The sequence below is a fragment of the Euprymna scolopes genome, chromosome 6 (assembly GCF_053919585.1).
Source record: "Euprymna scolopes isolate OS-2025 chromosome 6, ASM5391958v1, whole genome shotgun sequence".
Classification (NCBI taxonomy): Eukaryota; Metazoa; Mollusca; class Cephalopoda; order Sepiida; family Sepiolidae; genus Euprymna; species Euprymna scolopes.
Genome location: NC_136487.1, coordinates 61458904 through 61481828, shown reverse-complemented (window position 1 = coordinate 61481828; position 22925 = coordinate 61458904). Strand labels below are relative to the sequence as shown.

General features: G+C 32.8%; 1 protein-coding gene across 8 annotated transcripts in view; it reads left to right on the top strand.

The window, feature by feature from the left end:
- Positions 1 to 22925, top strand: part of LOC145277655 (dixin-like) — a 326945-nt gene that overhangs the window by 113241 nt on the left and 190779 nt on the right. The window lies entirely within an intron of this gene.

Here is a 22925-nt window from a genome sequence, read left to right as displayed (position 1 = left end):
GTATTTGTAGTTTTAAGCAGGTTCTGTCCTCATGGGTCATTTAGATGTGGGACACTTAGACATTCTGCACATAGAAGGCAACGTACAGGTTCAGGATCATTTCTATTATATAATTTTAAATACATGATATAAATGTAATAATATATATAAATTTAACAGAATATATTTAAAGTTTGAAAGGATGTTTGGCTTCTCCTAGCTCCTTAGGTTAGGAGGGCACTTAAAGATTTGTGACCACTTCCATTGTCTTCTCCAGAAAATTCTATACATTTGATTTAAATTTCATAAAAATAGGATATATTTGAATTTTTAAGTTAGGCACCCATAGCACCCTTATGCATGCACGTGAACACTTCCATTGTCTTCCTTGGTAAATTTTACATAAGAATACACTTTAAGATTTTATGTAGATTCTATAACCTTTCTTTCAATAGGTAACATAGACACACACACATACACAAATATGCACACATTAAATTATATATATATAAAAGCTTCAACAATATCCCCCATTCTCTATCTGTGCCTAAATGTTAACGCAGATTCCATGAACAAAGCTTCTTTCTTAGAACTGCCCACCTGTGAAACTGTTCTGCTGGCATAATTTTTGGCTGACTACAATATGATTGTCTTCAAGTCCAATGTAAACAAGTTCTTGTTGAACCGTCCCCTTAAATAATCAAATTCCACCACTAATGATTACTACACTGTCCCAGTGACCACTGTACACTCATTAACCCTTATCCTTAAGTGGCCTTTGTGCCTTGATAAGTGGTGACCTCCACTTGTAAAAAAAAGAAAAACAAGGGTACCATTATCTGAACTAATTAGAAGAAATTAACTGTGCCATTGTTTTTTTACTTTTCATAACTAAGATTTATTATTTAGTTGTTTATAATTTTTCAAACGAAATACCTCTCTTTTTTTTTTTTTACTAAGAGTCATCACTTATCAAGGCCCAAAGGCCACTTGAGGAAAAGTTTGTCAGATGAACAGTGAGAGTGAGAAAACATCGTAATCATTAGTGAATATGACTAAAATTGAGCAGAATTTGATTATTTAAGAGGACGGCTTTACAAGAATTTGTTTACATTAGACTTGAAAATGACTATGGTAATCATCCACAGATGGGTAGTTCTAGGAAGGAAATTCATTTAGTTTTAGATACACAAAGGGAAAAAGGGAAATTATTGACTGGTTGTAGCTAGACGAGTTTTTGTCATGAAATTTTTACAGGGGGGAGGGAACCATAGATTGGAGCTGTTGAGCACCTACCATGAAAATAATGATAGAGCAGAGAAAGGTTAGCAGCATTTCTTTTGTGAGAAAGTTGCTGTAGAAAAGAGAAGACCCCCCCCCTCACTAGATTTTGAAATTGGTTTTGTACTTTGTCATGGCAAAAAAGGTTGCTGTGAGCCGCATCGGTATCTCCAAAGATATGGCAACAGTACTCCATCTTAGAACGTATTTCATTTTTGTACAGGTAAAGGATTGAGATACTTTATGGAGCAGTAGAATGATCCAATCATTTTTGCAGTGACTTTATCAAAAAAAAAATAACAAAATGGAAGGATTGTGTATTCAGAAAGAATGCAAAAGTCTTTGAAGGATTATGCAATAAAGTAAAATAAGCTTTTCAATATTTCGCTTATTAAAACTAATTCAGCTTAATACCCCCCCCCCTACACTTTTACTTCTGTGATTCTCTACTTAGCTTCATTGTTTGCAAGAGAATTGGTTATTTTATTTCATGACAACAGCATATTCTTATCATTGTTTTGACTCTCGAGTATATATCCGACACAATTAATCAACCGGGAACCACATCACTCTATATAAAAGCATTTAAGATATCAACGGATACACACTCAAGAGTCAAAACAGTGAAAAGAATATGCTGTTGTCGTAGCCCTAGTTATTAGTAAATAATTCTTTTAACAAAACATATTTGAAAAATATGAAAAAATAAATATTAAAAAGTAAATTAAATATTCAGTATCAACACGAGCCCTATATTCAGTTTAAATAATATAATAGAACAAATAAAATTAATTTCCAATTTCTGCAGAATTGCTCACTTTTACAATAGCCATAATATACACGTTTGAAAGCTGGACACATATCTCATGAAGGAACCTTTTTCCCGAAATATTACAATACAAATCATGCTGAGGCAAGTAAAAACATGTAAAATAGGACAAAAAAAATATACATATATATTGTATTAATAAAGGGGAATCTACATAGATAGACACAAACTAAAAATTAAGATATAACAGTGGAATAAGTTGTTATACCTCTGCATTATATTGCTTTCAAAAAATGTTAATTTCCTTTATATAAACACTAGACAATGCTTCAAGCAAACTACATTTAACTCTTATTTTTAGAATAAGAATAATCAAGTGCTCGTATTATCACTATTTATTTGCCTCCCCACAGAGGCAGAGTTAGACACAAGGTTAGCTTTTAATGTGAGGAAAATCCAAAAAAAGCATTGAAGTCGGACAAAAATAAAAATTGCCTTAGTCTACAAAGATCGCTTATTTAGTGACCTAAGACATAATAAATGAAGTTGACTATTAGAACTGATAGGAAACTGTGCTTCAATCTAATTAATATTAAAAAATGAAATTGATTTTCTTCATCTTAATTGAAATGGCTAATAGAGATTACAATTCAGCAATGTCTTTAATCGGATTATTATGTGAAAATCAATAAAAAAGTAAAAAAAAAAAGAGAATGTTTCTCTTCCATTTAAATTTTTTTTATACATATTCCTACATTGTTGTGCATTGCTGTTGCATTTAATTTATTCAATTAATGAACATGTTTCAAACATAAAAAAAATAATACTAAATCATTAAAACCCCCTTCAAGCATTTTCATGTATAATTCAAATTTTTTAGATTATTCATATATGTGCTCACAACCACCACCACCACCACCACCGGTCTTGACTAACAACCATTTCAGTTTGATGTCATCTTGATTCTTAACATTCCAGCCAAAGATGATGAAGCCTTAATTTAAAAGCTTTTCGGAATTTCTTTCACATATTTCATTGGGCATAGCATCCAGTTGATGTAACTTGTGTCTTTCCTTTGTGCCTCCTCTCTTCTGCCTTCTTTTTCTAACAAGATCATGGAATTCTATATTAGTATAGCTATGAACCGGATACAATTGGATTCAGAGCCAGCTCTATCTACCTTTAAACGCCATGAACTGGGAGAAGTCTGTCTGTTGGAGGCTTCAGAAAGGATATTTCAGTAATGCTCTGGAGGCTTCTTTAATAAAAAAAAGTCAGATAAAAGCATCAAATACTAATAAAGATGTATTATTTACCTCCTTATCAAAAAGTTAGCTACAAAATCAAGTATGGTTTTAAGAAGCCAGCACACTAGGATGAGCGCACTCTGGCCTACAAAAATGCCTGAGCAACTCTGTTAATATTTTATGGTTAGGTGATTCGCAATGAACTCTTTATCAGAGAGAAGGTAAAGCCTGGGAAAGTGAACTTCTTATGACAGAACAGAACTTTATATTAGCCTTAGAGCAACAAAGCCACTGTCAGACTGGCTGCCAAGGACATATCACTGGGAAATAGCTGTGACCAAGAGACAGTTGAGTTCAGAGTCAGTCATATCTACCTCCAATCGCCTTCAACTGGGAGAAGCCTATCTGCTGGATGAATTAAAAGAGAAGATTCAAACAGAGCTCTGGAGGACTAAAGTGTGATCAACTGACTGACCTCTTGGACTTTTCATAAGAGATGTGAGAATGCATCTGTGAACTCTATTGTTGAAATTATAACAGACACTAAATTTTTTAGCATTTAAAATACTGGCAAAAGTTATAGTTCATTGACTTAGAATAGAGTGCTTTATGCCAAATTGATTGAATATGAGGAAATTTGTGCTCATTTTTGCATTAAATACTAATCGCTATTGATCCCTATTAATCCCTAACTGTATTTTAAATGGATATTATAATAATTAGTTCAATGCACCTTATCATAAGAAAGGTCCATACAAAATTTCATTCAGATCAGTCCAGTAGTTTGTGAGAAAAAGTAGAAAGAATAGACGGACAAACAAACAGACTAAGAGAAATATATAGATTTACAATAATCTCCTAATCTGTTGGCCATGAATAAACCATCAGAATGTTGTACAAGGATATTTATTGTTTTATAAATCCCATTCTGGTCGGCCATTTTAGCTTAGTAAATGATTTATGTGAGCATTTCACAAGAGATTATGAAGTCTATTGTTTGGTAAATTCAAACTGATTTATCAGTTCTGTTAACATTTTTTTTTATGTGTCACCACTTATCAAAGCAAAAAAGTCATTCGACAATAAGGATGAATAGATTAACAGTTAAATGATGAATGGCACAAGAAGATCGAAAATCTCCACATACCACCCATTCTAAACAACTTGTCCAGAAAACAGCAGTTCTTCCCTCTTTGTCAGAAACATTGCTCATGGAATATGAATTTGAGGACTAAAGTAAATTAGGAGGCAAAAGGATGGTATGCACCTTTTATTAAGAAATCTATTTAATTCAACACAATGTCAGAAATCCCTCCTCTTTTAAAACATTCACAACAAACACTCGTCTAACTACAATTACTGTCAGCAATTTCTTTTTTTCAATGCCTAAAAACTAAGCTAAAATTCCATGAGCAAAATTTATTTCTAAGAGCTGCCCGTCTGGGGAACACAATACCATGGGGCTGCTTCCCAGTTGACTACAACATGGATGTTTTCAAGTCCAACCTAAACAAGTTCTTGTTAAGCCGTCCTCTTAAATAATCAATGTTTACCATTACCAATCATCAGTGTTGTCTTATTGACCATCTGACACTTATTAACCCTTATTCTCAAGTGACTTCTGGATCTTGATAAAAATCGAATGCTTTTTTAAATCTAAAATAGCATGAAGAGAAACTAAAATAAATTTCTAAAACATCCTATTAAAAAATGTATGCATAACCATATTAATAACTATTTTATCTAAACCCTCCACTCGGATGACTCCCTTGTAAATAGAGCTAGTTAGTGAGGAAATGAAAAATGCTATTTTTTCTCATAATAGCTGATCTTTATCATTTCTAAAAAGAAATGGAAAAAATGGAAACTCCATAATTTCTGTTCTATTTTGTAACCATCTGTTTTGATGTGCATCATGACACAGAAACCTAAAAAGAAAATCTAATAACGTTTTCTTGCCAAAGTATGTTACTAATATGTGTGAATATTTGAATACAACAAATGGCATAAAGATTCCGTTTCATCTTGAATTATTAACACATTTTTTCCCCTCTGCTTATTTAATGGCGGAAATAAATGATTGATTTTCTCTTTATTGAAATATCCTGTATCTTTTTTCACAGTTTAAAACAGCAATTTTAATCCTAATAATATTGAACCAGTTTTTATTTTCTTTTAATTCGTATCTGTCCATTTTTCCTTCAAGGTTGTATAAAATTAGGATATTTGTGATATCTAATTGTAACATCTTTATATCACCCATATTGTACCATCTCCTCCATGACATTACCGCCATGTTGTATATGCTGTGTTATCATGAATACCATAAGAATATAAAGGGAGAAAAGACAATGAAGAAAAAATAGTAATAATAATAATAATAATGATTCCTGATAATTTTATGAAATAGCTGAACTCCATGGGAATCAGATACAACATCACTGTACTCCAGAAGTCAGTTCTGCTTGGCTCGGCAAACATCCTACGCCAGGTGCTTTCCATCTAATTGACCTTTAACTATCCTCACTAGCTTTGGTGTAAAAGCTCGCTTTTGGGGGGAAAAATGGTATAAAACATCACAACACTGTGAAGTTAATGGAACAACAACAACAACAACAACCACCACCACTTTAAGTAAATAAGAGAGTATAATGTGAATTTATACATTTATTGAATGATTAGCTATTACATACTTCAGGTTTCATGAGTAAGTACTGCTGAAAAGCTTCAACACAGTCAAAATATGTCTGACCCATTCATCAGGTTATATCCAATGAATAAGCCAAATGCATTCTGTGTTCCAGCTTCTCAGTTGCTCTTATCCATGAAATCTAGAGTATGAAATGTCTAATCATTCAATGAATGTATCATGTAGAAACACACACACACACACACACACACACACACACACACACACACACACACACACACACACACATTAGTGTTGAGATGATTAATCAGATTTGGAAAAAAACAGAACTTTTGGGGGTATTGAAATCAGAAAAATTTGAACCTATTTTCTGATGCCTAAAACAGTTCTTTTAATTATCTTTTTTTATTTGCTATTTGCTTCCTTGCTCCCCTTCATGACATGAAATGGTTTCATCCAAAGATTAAAATAGGCACATTTTTACTCACTATCTTTTGTGTAACGGGACGATTATTTTGTATTTATTTATAAAAAAAATATGCAAATAAATATACATGGATCTTTATGATAGAGTAGAGGAAATACAAAATTTGGCCTTTGTATTATTTGTGTATAATTGACCAGTGTCCATCCTACAACTACTTGACCTCAGAAAAGGAAACACTTGCACCTAGATTAATTAGATTCCAAACTTTTTCCCCTCCCTTCTTTAGTTGTTCATTCTTATAAAACATTATTTACAATGTTTTCTTTGTTATTTTATTTTTCATTTTTCATGCAGCCCCTTCCCCAAATATATATATATATATATATATATATATATATATATATATAGAGAGAGAGAGAGAGAGAGAGAGAGAGAGAGCAACTGCACAAGACATGTATAATTACATCTCATCTATGCAGAGCTGCGAGTTCTTCATTTTTTAGCGGAATTTCACTTTTTTTTTTTTTTTTTTTTTTTTTTATTTTTAGCTATGGAGCTTTGCATTCTTATTTTTTCTTCATCTTACTCGATTTTATTTCTCTTTCTTCCTCTCTTTTGCTTTATCTTTATCTTTTCCTATTTTTTGCTTTCTTCCTCTCTCCATCTCACCTTTTATTGTATTTGCCTTATGTTATGTTTCAAATGATTAATGATGCAAGTAGAAGGAAATAGAAGACTTTTGTCTCACCAAAGAAAGATTTCCTGTCATTCTCGTATATTTTACATTAAATTTCAAATTGAGGCATTAGTAGTGGGGTATGGCTCCTCAGGTTGGGAAATTGATCACAATTTCAGATTTTTGCACGATTGATCACTCACATTTCTGACATAATTTTGTAACATAGATGTGCCTTTCATTTTTCATAATGTAATATTAATTACAATCTTTATGTGTGATGTTGATTTTTATAGTTATGTGTTACGTGTCAGCCATTAATTCAGAGAATATGGAATTTTTTTTATCACTAGAGCTTGACAATCCTTATTTTTTCTCCGTTTTACTCGGTTTTATTTATTTTTCTATTTTCTCCTATTTTTTTTGCTCCATCTTTCTTTCTCTTTTCCTATTTTTTCTGTTTTCCTCTTCTCATGACATTTTTTTATGCCTTGCTTTTCTTCCTTTCTCCCTCCCTCTCTCTCTCTTAATATGTTAATTTTGCCATGCTTCACACGCTTCATACCCTCATCATTTGCACCATCTTTGGACAGAAGAGATTTTTAATTAGAAAGACCCATGAAACTTTCGACAGTTGTATCTTTCATCTGTTGTATATTGCTGCCATGATTAAAAATATTTCTATTGCATGAACATGCAGATCCCATGATATTATTGTATCACCTTTTGTTCAAACTCAGTCATATTTATCTGAATAGTCTGCTTAATGCAGTTTCAGAATATGTTTTATTATAAGGGCTCTATCTCCAAAATCCTTGTAGGAGTTTATGGTTTATTTGCATTCTATATGCAGACTCTACTATATTATTGTATAATATTCGGACAGAAGAGATAATACGATTTGGTCTGAACTCAAAAGTCAAGACGATGTACTTTAGGTTAAGTATCATGTTCTATGCAACGGCAACATCAGATGAAATTTTTGGAATTGCTATGTTTTTTTTTTAAAATATTTTAAATGACAAAATCAAATGTCTGTTAAACATATGTCCTGGTCTTTTATGCGCTTTCTGCTTTTTTTTATGGATAAAGACGAGACAAGTAGACATTCACTGAGAGATTTTTTTTCAAGATTTTATTTTTGAGAGAATTAATTCAGGAAAGACAGACTAATGTTTTCTTAGCTAATTATTTAATTATTTAGTTACTTCTCAACTTAATTGAAATGAGTGACGCACAGAAAGAGACATCAAAGTAACATTTTACACCCTGATCATCAAAGCCGTCTACATTATTGGCAATGTCCTTTTCATGTAGCTTCCATGGAGGAACCGATTTAAAAAATCATAGTTTTTTTCAGCTTGAAAAACATGATGTCATTTGTCATTGCACTCTGTTTTGTCTCCCGTTTAACCTGCCACCTCCTGGTCTTAGCTTCATGTCACCCATCTCTAGGAATATTTGATTATGTTTGGCAGATTTGGGTTATGATAACATGCATTTAGTATGACCCTTGTCAAAATCCACACTAGCTGACATAATCACTATTGGCATAGGGTCTTTATTATGCAATATTTCTGCATGGTAGCATTGGCAATTGGGCAATCTCACTTTAAAAAACAAAAAGGGGTTATGTATAAACATGAAATTGCCTTAGAAAATTATCATATAGATATTATTGCTTAACCTCTAAGCTTTCGTTTGCTGTCATAGTAGAGGGAGAATACAAGCAGTACATTGATCATGTTTTAATAATGACTGAGTTTTATACTCACCCTCATTCTGCCAGAGCGGATTAAATATGGATGCTGTTTGTAGTAGATGTAAAAATAACAAATCGATCAGAAACTATTAAGATGTAATAATAACTGATGGTTAAATTAAAAGAGAAGGCAGATTCAGGTACATTCAAACAAATAAGCTTTACGTCCCAATTGACTGCAAAAAATATAATTAGTTCACCTATTGCATCAGAAAGGATGAAAGCATCATTGATGAAGTTATTTTCTGCCAGAACAAGATGTTCAGCTGCATCTAAATAGGATTTATTAATTTATAAGTGGTTCCAAATAAATGTAAGACTAATTACACCAATTTATCAACACAGTCTTTTCAACATTGTTTGTAAACTTTTAAAGTAGGCAAAAGTATGACAGACAGATTGATGGATGAACAAAATTCTGTGAAAGACTTAAAGTGTGACCAACTGACAAGGCTTCGTATTGAGATTCGTGGAAGCTGTTAATAAACTAGTTACAAATTTTTAATCATTTAGTGACGATAATGGTATACTTCAGATTGAGATAGATTGACTGAAGATGGACTCCTAAAATCATCTAAAAAAAAAAAAAAATTAAAATCAATAGCAACACAAAGATTATTCATATTAGTTGGAACCTTTCAGGTACTGTTCTCATCTTGAGTCGTATTTTTACAATGTTTCAGTCAATGTAACCTCCAATCATTTTCAGGTGTATCTTGTCAAACACAAGAATCTGCACAGAATTTCGAACGGATCCCTTTAGTTAATCCACAGGGTTCTATCTCATGGTCTTGTTCCCTCAACCATGACTGCCTAGAAGTCATAAGTAATTTGCAATTATATTTTTGAGTGTTTCCTGCACTGAGGATTGAACCCTGAACGCTAGAAGAGTGTAATTTACAACTGAATTTACCAATCATTTGAATTCATCAGACTACTGTTCTCATCTTGAGAGTGATTTTCACAATGTTTCAGTTGATGTAACCTCTGACCTTCTTGCATCTTGTTGAACTCAGGAATGTTTCTGTCGAACTCCGGAATTTGGACAGAATTTGGAGTGGAACTCTTTATTTACTTCACGGGGGTAGCATGCTCTTGTTCCATCAGCCATGACTGGATAGAGATCCTAAGTAATTTGCAATTGTATTTTTTGGTCGGCCACTCTGAGAATTGAACTTTTTACAATCGATTTTTCCAAGTACTCTAACCACTGCGCCACGGGTCCTTGAGTTTAGATTGTAATTCTTGTATTTCTGTTGTAGTTGTAGTCTTCAGGTTTAACTCAGTTTCTACCTGCTCTAAGTTTTGATTTGTTACTGTAGGCTTATTCGAAGCTAATTCCTCAAACAGGTTTGAAAGAGATACAATTTTACTTCCATTTTGATCTTCCTGATCCTCAACAGAGTTTGAAGAAGTGTCTCTTGCTGATTCTGTTTCGTTATCATCAGTAGAAAGTGTAGAATCCAATTCTTAATAGTGTTTTCCATTTCATTCTTTTGAAATTTAAATTTGAATCTAGGAAAGTAGACACACACGTTTTTATCATTTAATAAGATGAAAATCTTGTTTCCATTAATTTATTGAATTGCACAACAGTGGTAAGGATTTCACTAAAGTCAAAAATATCAGAATTAGATTGGACAGCTTTTGAAAGCAATAGCCTCAAGGGAGCATTATCTGTTGTAGCTGTCAAAATGTGATCCATGAAAAGCTATTACTTTCAGCAAGAGACAATTGAATTTTTGTTTTACTTTTGTAAATATATCAAAAATTATTTTGCAGTGAATTACTTTTTTATGGAATGCTGTAATTTGAACAAAGTTTTGCAATAAGTCTATTAAATCCAATGTCAGATATTACAGAATATGGTTGAATATCAAGAGCAAAATACTTTGTTTGGGTCGGAATTATTTTTAAATGACCCTCATCTTAAAAAAGGAATGTGACTATGTATCTATCCATTCTTATGGAGTTACTTCCCTTTGATTGGAACAACAAAAAATATTTTAGAAAAAAATAATATAGTTAAAGAAAAGTACACTATGCAGGGTAGGTACAGGTAGTCACATCTAAATTTTGGTAGCTTCGTAATTCTCATTCCTCTTATGTTGTCCTTTAGTCCTCAAATTCTATAAGCAATGTTTCTGACAGAGGCGGAATAATTTTTCTGGGTTGGAATCTCTTCATATTTTATTTTTGACCTTAAAATAGTATTTTTAGCTCTTTACATCAAGTGGCTTCATTTCCATTAAAAAAAAAATTGTAGAAATTAGTTATTATGGAGAACGTGAACAATTTACTGAAATTTTAAAAACTTGTAATTTGAATGAAACATAAAAATGACACAAAATTGTATAGATTATTACAATTTAAACAAATTTTGATCATTTTTAAACCTCCGTCTCATCACCAGTAGTGGTTTAGCTGCACAAAATTTCAAAGCCCTTGAGTAGAGTTGTATTAATGTTTATTTTTACATAATTTTCTTCAAGAGTTATATATATATATATTTTTTTTTTTTTTTTTTTTGCTGTGAAATATTTGGGGATTTGAACTTCCTGCATACAATGGAACCAAGAATGTTTCAATATTATGCACTTGTCATTTTCTTCATTTCTAAAGTTATGAAAAAAATATCAATTATCTTCTTATTGAAGCTTTTTAATTAAGAGATAGAAGGGATTTTTGACATTACATTTGTGTTTTACCTGACGTAGATGGGTACTTCAGCTATCATCATAACCATTAAAATCTGTTTTACATGCTGGCATGCGTTAGACGCCATTAATTCAGAAAAAGTGAAATTTATTTTTATTACTAGAGCTTGACAATCTATTTTGAAAGTAACTTATCTCCAGCCAGATCTTTATTCATCCCTTTTTTCTTCAGGTCTATTTTTATAACTTTCTCCCATGCTTTCCTTCTCTTCTGATTCATTCTTTTCAATATGGCCATAATATCAAAGTTTACTCTTATGCACACCTCTTCCTATACTATCCAGATTTAATCTTCCTCGGAGGTCATCAGAACTGAACGCATTATTTAAGACTTGCATTATATATCCAGCATATCATTCTCATATTCTTTCTCTCGATAAAATGCATGTTTTCAATGTTTACTGGCCAGGTTTCACTTCCAAACATCATCATACTGTGTATAGATGCTTATAATAGACTGTTTCCTTGGTTGATAGTGATCTGCTGGTTAGTAATGGCAGCTAGTAAAAAATAAAACATTCAAATAATGTTTACAAACATTTAAAAAAATATTTTTTAAAAGTGCAAAAAAAGAAAAGAAAAACAAAATGGATGCTTTGTATAATAAATGATATCATGGTATGATTTGTCATACAGTAAATCCTGTCAAAACAAAGGAAAAGAATCATCATCATCAGCAGCAGTCCTGCTGTTTTTAACAGCGATGGCGACCATGGATCTCCAAATTGCAGAGCCATAGTAATCATGGGAAGACAAGTGAAGACGGTAGTTTTTCGTTGCTTTCTATTTTGATTTGGGGGTACATCTCCCCCAGTGATTTAAACACGTTCCCTCATACCAAGCTGGAAATTTCTACGACTCAGTGTGGTACATACGTTACTTAACTTTGGTGATCTGACAAGAACTGGCGTGTTAACATGATTGTGCTGTGTGGAAAAGAATAAAAAAATAATACTCCCCTCTTTATCTATGGGTTAACTAGTAGTAAAAACTTGGTATGGCAAATAGTCTTGGAGAAGGATTTGGGTAAATATTTGTTAATATTGGACTTGAAGACGGTTATACTGTTGTCAGCAAGGAAGCACTGTCATAATACTTTGTTCCACAGCTAGAAAGTTCATGGAAATTCCATTTGGTTTTAAGTAAACATTGGAAGAAAAGGAACATTCTTTGCAGTGGTGGTCGAGAGACGAGTACTTGCTGTGAAGGTTTTACAAGAGAGAACTATAGATCTTGTGAGATTTTAAAAGTTGGACCTGGATAGCATTTAAGTTGACATATTAAACTTTGATTCTGATGAGGCAATTTTCATTTGCTATTGTTATATCATGCTATTGGCATTATAATAACATACTTCACTACAGTTTAAAAATGAAATAGTTCTGCCAGTACAGTTGGTAATATGAATATTTTTTTAATATGCAGAATAAATAAAATCATCAAGGGGCATAACTCTTATTTTTTATTAAAAATATAAAAAGAGTTTCCTTATAACTAAAATTTTATTTCTTTTGCTGTATAAGTCTAAAAAATATGCAAACAAAAAAAAAATTAAAAACTCAAATGACTTCATTGTATCCCAAGCAATGCCGGCTAATTAAAACTAGTATTATATATAATTTCATTGTTAATATCTTGAAAAATGTCTTAAGGAGAGTAGAAAGTGGACTTTGGGTTTACTTTTGGCAGTCTTGTAACTCTCACTTTGCTTATTTTGTCCTTTAGTCCTCACATTCCATGAGCAACATTTCTGACAAAGAGAGAAGAATTGCTGTTTTCTAAGTCGAAATTTGTCAGTATTTATTGTTAGCTTTTTTTTTTTTTTTACTTCTTTATTTTTTAGCTCTTTACATCACATGGCTTCATGTCTTACTTGAAGCTATTTCCATATTAAAAAAAATAAAAATAAAAAAAAAAAAAACAGTATAACCTATTCTGATTAAAAAAATACTTTGAAGAGCTTCTTTATTGCAGCTGGGAATCTGATAGTGGAACTATACTCTATGTGTCAGAGGGAAAAGTTTACATGGCTCTTTATGAGAGCGAATCAGTGCCGACTTTCTTTCAGAATTTTCAAACTCGCATTGTTTTCTGTGATGTTTTAAAAACTAAATTCGTTTTATTTATCTTATCACCCAGTGAGTCCCAAGTCAATAAGTACACTTTAAAGGTCATTGTGTTTTTGTTGTTACTTTTATCCACCTACATGTTCACCTTGAAGCCAAACCTGGCACTTAATCACTCCACCAGTTCTCCTGGGGGCATTATGTTACATTAAGAGTCATGTTTGTTAACAGCTCAACTAAATCGTTATTGTAATTAATGCTATATAGTAATCAATTGCTTATTAATTTAGTCATTAAAAACTATTAATGATTTAAACTCTGTTTAACTCATTCTGTAACATTTTCAATAATAAAATGAAATTGTTTATCCATACGTGTGGTGTTTATACAGAGGGGGATGAAATACATTGAAATTTACTTACTTTGCTTCTTAGCTTAAGTTTCTAACTTAACTGAAATGAATGATGTACATGGACAGAGACCGAGATAACATTCTGCTCAGATTATTTTTACATTATTGGCAGTATCTCATTCGGGCGGCTTCCATGGAGTGACTAATTTGAAAACCTTTGTTTTTCTTAGCTAAAAAAATGTGATGTCATTCGTCATTGTTCGACTTGCTGCCCACTGCCTCAACTTTACGTCACCTGTCTCTGGGAACGATTCTGTTTAAGATTATTATAACATGCACTAAATGTGACCCTTATCAAAATTCACACTAGCTAACTTAATTACCGTTGATGTAATGTCCCTAATATGTAATAATACCTTATTACTACATGGATGTATTATCATCCTTGAAAAACTAAGGTTCTTTTGTTGTATAGCAGGGACTCATATTAAAAGGATGATGCTGAGTTCATATTAAAAGGGAGATGATGGGGACATTTATATTGACGAGAGACGGCGGACATATATATAATAATGATGAGGAGAGGAAGACATTTATACATCTTACAGTTCTGTGGATTCTTATAACATATATTAGCGAGGAGAGAGAGTGATTAGTTCTTTTTACAGCAGAGGGGAGAATCGTTACTTATGATGGAGAGGGGGGACATATTACTTGGAAGGGGGTTATACAAAATTCATATTAAAATGATTAACACATTACCTTCAATTGTTGAATGATGGCACGAAGACAACAGTTACAAAAATCGATGATGTTCCTTGATGATGACATCAGGAATTCAAATTCGTTTCTACATGGTTAAATGTTTTCCTTTTGCTTCTAAAGGGACCCTCCTCTGATCATGTCAACTCTTTCTGACTGCCCGAACCTCTCTGCCTGACTCTCTTGATCTGACTAAAACTAGCTCGTATATTGAGAAATTCCCCTTTTGCTATGACGTCAGATGTGTGGTTCTAAAACGTGACCAACTCATATGGCTAAATATACGTTTCCAAAACACACTTCTGCAAACAAAGAATTCTCAACTAACCTATTTTTAAAAATTCTGTTTTCATAAAAGAATGAACAATCAAATTCTTTTTACAATACAAACAATATCTAACTTTTTCCAAAACAATAGCTAAATTCTAACTTTCCAATTTCTCAATCTATCTCTGAACCTTGCTTACAAGGTTCGAGTCTCGGCTTATCCTAATCTCATTTTCCACTTATCTAATGTTCTTATTTACAGGAAAAGGGGACAGCCCTTTTCTTGTAACACTTTGGTTACTTGAATCAAAAGGTTGTTGTGTCCTTAAATCATTATTTGATTAACTAACTCAGTACATTCTTACAGAAGAGGAATATTTTCTTTATCTCAGCACTTTGCTCATCAAATGCTGAAAATCAAAGAGAGTGGAAACGCATTAGTCAGATTATATTTATAGTATGTGTGAAGAAAAAGTCGAAGAATATACCTTTTTTTCATCTGAGATTTGTCATTATTTTAGAAATAATTTTTTCAAAAATGATTACCATAATCTCTTATTGGGAGTCTTTGACAGCAACTACCTTCTATGTTTCTGCCACGTGGATCGAGTATCAAGATCTCCGTCAATGACTAAATTTTTTACTCTTGCCATCCATCCTTCTCCAACACCATCTAAGATGATTCAGGTTTGCAGTTCGGCACCGGAGATGAGTGCTTCATCCACAAGGTGCTTTCTCTCCCTCCTTCTCTACCTATTTGATATGTTCTTGGTAAGCAGCTGAAGACGTGTTGCAACAATCAGAGATAATCTCACGGCACTATCAGGCTTTACTCGGGATTGATTAGCTGTAATGTGTGACCTTAGAATCAACAAAAATGATCTGTGATGGTCAGAGAGACTACTTGCTCTAGAGAAAGCTGGTCCAACCCGATCAAGGTAATAACCATTACAAGTAAAGTTATCTGTACTATTATATAAAAGGTACTTTGTGTGTAAGAGCTTGTTTCCTATGGACTCCTAAATGACTGGGCCGGCTTTTTGGAAATTTCACACAAATGTACTTTATGAGCCTGGCCGTGTTCTTAGATAGGTTTTTTTATCGGAATGTCTTCGATAAATATGATAATTGAAAAAATCTGATTAAAGAAGAAACAAGCGATTTTGACTAACATTAACGCTTTATACAGCTTAACATCACAAATGCATTCGAGAAGTTTTATTAATACAGAAGAAGAAAGGCCAGGCATAAAAAATACACAGTAGGTTCTTCGACATCACAGGGGTGCGTTCAAAATAAATGTTTCTGCATAGAGCACAATTGAAACATTTTTGCATTTTAAACTTTAATTCAAGCCATCTTATAAAAGTAATTTTATAAAATCAACAGTAGGTTCTCTACAGTGCAATGTAAATTATAGTGTACTGTGGACTAAGCAACTGCAGAGAGGCATATGAAGTTTCCTCCCTGAGCACCGCGATGGATCCCCAACTAGAGCAGGCAATTAATCAATTTGATTGAAAAATGTGTGATTTCACAGATTTCGATGACAATAAAATATGGGAAGGTGAAACATTCGTTCATCCTTAGTCAGTCCCGGGCAATGTCGGGTCTCCCTGCTAGTTAGTAATAATTAATTGTTTAAATTTGTGAAGTTCATAACGCAACATTTTCAATAACAAAATCAATGTCTTTATACTTGCAGTATTTATACGTGATCTCTTATTTTCACTTCATTTTTAAATGCTTCTTTTTTTTTTTTTTTTTTTCCATGCGACTTTTGTTTCTCATTTATCATAGCAGTTTCCTCTAGTGGTTGATAAGCTTCTTTTTATACAAAAAAGACAGAAAAAGACGTTCCCTGAGAGTTTTCTGAAATGCTTTATTTTGGAGAGCATTGATTCTGGTGAGGGAGACTAACGTTCTCTTGGCTAATTATTTAGCTATTTATTTTAATTTCTAAGTGACACATGGAGAGAGACGTTGAGGTAACGTTTTGCACTGAGTGATTACCTAAGTTTTCTACATTATTGGCCCACTGCTTTCACAATGGTTTCAGCTAGACAGGTATTTTTCGTAAAAGATTGACGAGGGGGGACCAGAGATTGGAGCTCAGACGAGCACTTGCCATGGAAATAACGATAAAACAAAGACAGGCTCGCAACATCTCTTCTGTGGGAAAGAAGTTGTAGAGAAGAGAAAAAGGCATCTCCCATTAAGCTTAGAAGTCTATTTTGCACTCTGTCCAGGCAGGATAAGCTGCTTCTAGCAACTCCTGCCCAGATGTGGCAACAGTACTTCCTCCTTGGATGAATTTGGCTTTTATATAGATAGAGAATTGCATCAGCAGTGAGATGTCTACTGGAGTGGTAGAATGTTTTACCAATTCCGTGCAATTGACTATCATAGTTGGAAAGTTGTATTGGAACTAGTTGCGAAAGACGTGTCTGATGAAGCAGAAGATTGTTGGTGAGAGATAACATAACAACTTACAGAATTTGGTGTATTTTATTATGTTTCACTGACACGAGCATTCTCATGATAGTTTTCCAAGCCTTACTATTTCTTGGAAGTTGGTGTTGTGTGACCATTGCTAGAAGATTGCCTTTCAAGGCTAGCAAACTCTTTCTATCCTATTTAGTTTTTCATCAGAGTTACCTTCTCTGAGATAGATTGCCTTAACCACGGTTAAGAAGCTCTTTCTACTTTCTATTTTGGTATATCAGCATTCAAATCTGCTCATCTAGTTTATTATTTATGGAAGTCGCTCCAGACAAAGCATGAAGCCACCTGATATAAAGCTAAAAAAAAGAAAAATATTTTACTTATTAAGTCAAAAAATAGCCAGTAATAAAAAAATAAAAAAAATATTACTTATTATTATTAAGTAAAAAAATAGTCAGTAATAAGTTTTATATAGAGAGGTTTCAGTCCAGGAAAAACCGGTTATTTCCCCCATTGTCTGAAACATCGCTCATAGAATGTGAGAACTGAAGGACAAAATAAGGAAAGCGAGAGTTATGAGACTTGCAAGTAAACCCAAGGTCCACTGTCTAATCTCCTAGTTTAAGACAATAATTGATTTGATTAAAAATAATGGATTTATAAAGATTATCTTTTGTTGTACTTGTCTAACCATGTACAAATCCGCAAATTCCTATGGTAGACTCGAGTAATTAACAGATTGTTCAGAAAGACACATAATACGTTGAGGATGATTGTAGACAATTAGTTGTGACATTGTGTATTTAATCAAACGATAATGTCAGAACTGTCATAATCAAGCAATCAGGACACAGGAAATTCTGGCAGTACACAAAAGGCAATAAAAAATGGCTATTCTTAAAATAAGTCCATTTAGTTTGTGTGTTCATCAATGAAAATACAGATTGTCTACCCCCCCCCCCCAAAAAAAAAACACGTCATCCATAGAATCGTTAATATGATTTACAATCCTTTCTGCAATTCAACCATATTTATCTATAATATAAATCTCACCTGCCTGTTTAAATGTATGTATTGATATCGTTTTAAAGCTTGATCCTTCGGACCGCAAATATCGAAAAATTGGCTAAAAACATTAATTTCTTCACCCTCAACTGGGCACTTTTCTACAGGGAGGGGTCACTTTTTTTGCCGATATTTTCGAAAGTCATTCCCTCTTTTCGATTGACTAGCCTTAATTTAAACCTTCGCCACTTCCGGTTTGGCAAAGACGTCACTTTTTTTTTTCACGTTCTTTTCCTCCTTTGCGGTATGGGTTCGAGGCTGCCTGCCTACTACCACATTTTTTTTTTTTTTTGCTCAAACACAAAGGCTAGTTACAAATAAATTTAAGTAAAAAAAAACTTTTAACTTATTGCTTTCTTTACTCTCGATGTATCATAAAGAAATACTCCTTATATCTATTTCTCTCTCTCTATCTATTACACATATCCATACATGTATAATTATTACAATAATAATTTTTTTTTAATATCTACAGACACTAGTGTTTCATCCCTTTGAGAATCATCAGTGCAGGGTGACACGATTACCACCGGACGGGAGATTCGAACCCGGCGATCAAGCCATTTATTACTCCATTAACGTTAGAAATATTGTTGAAATATTAACATTTTATTTTTTAAATGTCATAACATCCGACTATAGTGATCAATGATCTATGCATGCAAGCTTTCTATCACTCCCTCCAACTCTTTCTTTTTCTCTACCCCTTTCTTTCTCTTTCTCTCTATTTACATTTATCTATCTATCTATCTATCTCTACCTCTCTCTCTCTCTCTATATATATATATATATATGAGGAACTGACTGTGTGTGTTTGTGTGTGTGTGTGTTCGTTCCCTATGGAGTCTGAAATGGCTGGGCTGAATTTTTTGAAATTTCACATGAAGGTACTTAATGTGTCTAGGAGTGTTCTTACGTAGATTTTGTATCAGAATGTGTTTGATAAGTATAAAAAATTGATAATCGAAAAATCCAATTAAAGAAGGAAGTTATACAACCAAACATCACAAATGCATTTGAGAAGTTTTATCACCGCACAAGCATGAAGGCCCAGCCTATTAACTATACTATTAATTCTATTACAGGACAGGGGCATTGAATGGTTCTTTTGGAACACAATTGAGCCATTATACTTAACTTTTGTTCATTTAACTTTAATTCAAGTGATATATACATCATAATTTCAATATGAAAATAATTTCATAAAATCAACAGTTGGTTCTTTGATAAGATGGGTGCGTTCGAAATGAATGTTCTTGTTTAGAGCACAATTGAACCTTGATACTTGACTTTTGTATTTTAAACTTTAAGTGAAGCTATTATTAAAAGATAATTTTATAAAATCCATAGTAGATTCTCTATGGTGCAACGTAGACTACAATGTATTGTGGACTAAGTCACTGCAGGGAAGCTTCTTTTTGGTGCATTGCAGAGGGGGGGGGGCCTAACTAGAGCAGGCAATCAATCAATTTGTTTTCAAAATGGCCGATTTCATTGATTTCGATGACAAAATAAAAGTATGGGAGGGTGTAACATTTGTCGATCTCTATTCAATCCCGAACAACATTGGGTTTCCCTGCTAGTATATATATATATATATATATATAGAGAGAGAGAGAGTGAGAGAGAGAAAGAGAATAAATGATGAAAATATATATGGTAGTTAAGCTACACAGAAATTTTTGTGTTTTTATGAAATTATTGGGTTATTTTTATGAAACGCAGAAAATTCTGTGTAGTTTAATTGCCATATATATATTCATAACTTATTACCTATTATTGCGTACTGTATATATATATATACAGTATATATATATATATATATATATATATATATATATATATATATTCATAACTTATTACCTATTATTGAGTACTGTTGAAATAAGTACATAAATCTTATGTATTATATATAAATAATTCTGGCCCTTCTCTTCTGATGAGAAGCATTTAGCTTCGAAATGCCATGGTCTAGAGAGGTTTCTTTTTTTTTTCTTGATTTTCTCATTACTTTTCCTTAATGTTCCAATGATATAATAAAGATATATATAACTTTTATTCCTTATCTTTCATTTAAAATATTAGTAGCCTGGCAAAGCTACAGGGGAGACAACCGAAGCAACAAAACCGACAAATGCAGGGGAGATAACCTAAGCAACAAAACCGAAGCTGTTTGCCAGGACACTATATATACAAACGTAGGCAAATTTAGGCATATTTTATTGGTTTGAAAATATGTCCTTTTTTACAAATTATCATAAAATTTTAACCATAGAATAGTATTATAATTAGTGATGGCACGATTCCAATATTTTTCCCAATTCCGATACAATTATCGATTCCGATTCTTTGTAAATCTCTAAATATTTAACTATAAAAGTGTTATTTTGTCCCTATTACTGTAAAAACACATCTTAAACGTGCATATATTTTCTCGATATAAAAAACGTAAAAAACACACTTATGAGGGGGTGATCTAGAGAATTTAGACTTACTGGAAGTTTAAATCAATAAATAATTATTTTATTATTACTACAAGCAGTGGAACATGTTTCTTAAATCGAAATCGAATAAAAAAGATAATTAAAGGAATCGGTTTTGGCATTGGAAAAGAGGCGCAAATTTTTCTGATTCCGATACACTAAAAAGCTCCAATTTTTCCGATTCCAATTAATCGTCCCAACACTAATTATAATCTTCAAAAAGCCTGCAAATTTTCATGTAGTTACGTCTGATAGAACCAAAGATATGAGCATTTCAATATTCGATTTGGCTATGCGTATAGGTATAGCCATATATAGATATACCACCTTTTTTTAGCAATTTAATGTTTGAAATCTCGATGACTGTTGATCAGAATTTAACAAATGAAGACTCGTTGGAAAGCTAATGACTTGAATTGTGTAGTGGGCTATATGACATTTGCCCTTAAGGCCACACATTAATGTTTCAAGAAGTGGGGGATAACTTTTCTATATTAATCTAATGTAAAATGAGCACCCACTTCATAGCCACGTTTTTGGGTAGGGGTCTGTTAATTTTTTTTTTTTTTTTTATAGAGGTGGTATTTATTGTGGTCTGGTAGACCAACACAAAATCTACTTTAAAAAAAAATTGTTTTCCATAGGTTTTTGGGTGTGCTGAAAACAAGTATCGCATTTAAAGTTTCTGCAAATAAGTGTTTTTTCTTGGTATTAAGCAAAAATATGCACATTTGTGTGTACAACAATGGCCACCACTTATAGCATAAAGAATTACATTGCTTCATACTTGGAAAAATACTTATTTGCAGAAAATTTAAATGCGATATTTGTTTTTAGCACACCCTAAAATCTATAGAAAACAAGCATTTTAAGGTAGGTTTTGTGTTGATATACCAAGCCAAAATTAACAAATAAACACTATTCCTATAAAAAAATAACAGACGCCCCCACCTCCCTCAAAAAGGTGGCTATAAAGTAGGTGTTCATTTTACATTAAATTAATATAGAAAAGTGACCCCCACTTTTTAAAACTATAATTTCTTCATATCTGGGAAAGTATTTCGTTAAATGTCATTTTCGTTTTCAGCACCCTTAAAAACTTGTATAGTGGTAATTTTAAAGGATTTTTTGTAGGTGGAAAGATACTGCACCTTTACTAATATTTCAACCATAGTCATTTGTTTTCCTAGTTTTGCATATGAATTACAAAATATCTGATATTTCCCCCAAACCTCTGGCCTTGATGAAGGGGAGACTAAAACTTGCTGCTATGGTTTCAAATGATCTGAAATAACCAGAAGGGGAGACTTAATTCCAAATACTTCTCTTATGTTATATCTCCCTTCTTTTGGAAATAGGATATGATTATGAATATCCCCAGTATCAAATAATCCTTAGACACTGTGAAATTTACTTTATGTATGAAAAACCAAAGAGGGAAGATATAACATATGAGAAATATTGGGGGGAGGCGTCTGTTATTTTTTTTATAAGGATAGTTTATTTGATAATAGTAGAGACCTCTTTAAGCGATACAGCTTTTATCGCCTGAAGAGATCTCTAGTTACTGGTAACTAGCTGACTGAAACAAGCTCTTGAATTTGTAACAACGTATTACTGCTTATGTAAAAACAAATAAAGAGTATACCCTGCTCTATTTCGGTATCGAGCACTCTTGTATTAACCTCATTAAACTTCGTTGATTACTTAACCTCTGGAAAACAATAACCTCAAATTACACACACACACACACACACACACACACACACACACACACACACACACACACACACACACACACACACACACACACACACACACACACACACACACACACACACACACACACACACACACACACACACACACACACACACACACACACACACACACACACACACACACACACACACACACACACACACACACACACACACACACACACACACACACACACACACACACACACACACACAC